This window comes from Elephantulus edwardii, unplaced genomic scaffold (genome assembly GCF_000299155.1).
Source record: "Elephantulus edwardii isolate Elephantulus edwardi_28Jun2011 unplaced genomic scaffold, EleEdw1.0 scaffold00002, whole genome shotgun sequence".
Lineage (NCBI taxonomy): Eukaryota > Metazoa > Chordata > Mammalia > Macroscelidea > Macroscelididae > Elephantulus > Elephantulus edwardii.
The window spans coordinates 16,613,215-16,614,550 of record NW_006399752.1 but is presented as its reverse complement, the minus strand read 5'-3'; the positions used below and the strand labels follow the sequence as shown (position 1 = coordinate 16,614,550).

At 39.2% G+C, this 1,336-nt stretch overlaps 1 pseudogene; it reads left to right on the top strand.

The window, feature by feature from the left end:
• Positions 1-574: 574 nt before the first annotated feature.
• Positions 575-1,330, top strand: LOC102871250 (annotated as a pseudogene).
• Positions 1,331-1,336: the final 6 nt, after the last annotated feature.

Below are 1,336 nucleotides of genomic sequence, written 5' to 3'. Positions count from 1 at the left end.
CTATCTGATTGTGGTTTTGATTTGCATCTCTCTTATTGCCAATGATTTTGAGCATTTCTTCACTTATCTGATTGCCATCTGAATGTCTTCCTCTGTGAAAGGTCTTTCCAAGTCTTTTGCCCATTTTGTAATTGTGTTCTGTAATCAGTCTTTTTCTTGTGGAGGCCCTGTATTTCCATGGGGAAGGGGAGCAAAGAGGGAAAATGAGTGTGGGGAGAGGAGGAAATCACAAGGTGACAGAGTTTGGTGGACAAAGGGACTGAGTGAGGGAATTAGGAAAGATCTAGGGGGGACCTGAAAAGGCCAAGTAATGGTGGCCATGGATCAAGGGGGATTAACTTTAGAAAATGGGAATGATCATGTGAAACACAATGAGAACAGAAAAAAATTGTGAAAGACAATGAATATAAATGAAACACAATGTATATGAATCTTGTATGTGAACCAATATAAGATAAAAATAATTCTATTCTTTAAAAAGGCTCAGGGCATATCTAAGAGGGAATAAATGGCAGCCCCTGCAAGTATGTCCATGCCACACACAATAGGGTTTCCTCAACCCTAAGAGTGATTGTTAGTGTTGGAAATTGCAGGATCTGGAAAAACCACATTTGTACTGAGGATCATAGGATACCTACATAGTCAAGGGTCTCCACCTTATGTGATTGACTTGAACCCAGTTGTGTACAAAGTACTTTTTCCCGCTGATATTGGTATCTGTGACACTGTGAAGTATGAAGAATTTACAAAAAAATATGGACTTGAGTCCAATAGTGGTGTAGTGACCTCATTGAATCTTTACAGAACACATCTAAATATGTCTTAATTGACATACTTAGATAGACTGAAGTGTTTACCTTGTCAGCTTCTAGCACAATCATCACTGAGATCTTTGCATCCTCATTTCCAACAATTGTTATTTATGTAATGGACACATTGTGAATTATCAATCCTGTGGCCTCATGTCAAATATGCTCAAAGTGTGCATCAACTTGGGTAAAATCAAGCTGCCTTTCATTGTGGTCATGAACAAAACTCACATCATGGGTTATAGCTTTGCAGTAGAATGGATACAGGATTTCAAGGCTTTCCAAGATACCTTGAATCAAGAGTCTACATATGCCTGTAACTTGACTCATTCCATGAGCTTGGTGTTGGATGAGTTTTACAGTTAACTCAGGACAGTAGGTGTCTCTTCTGTTCAGAGTACAGGCTTAGATGAACTCTTTGTACCAGCGCTACTGAAGAATGTGAAAAGGAATATTGTCCTGAATACAAATGTCTAAAGAAATCACGGGCCAGTGCACAGAGTCATCAGAGACTGCCATAGACACTG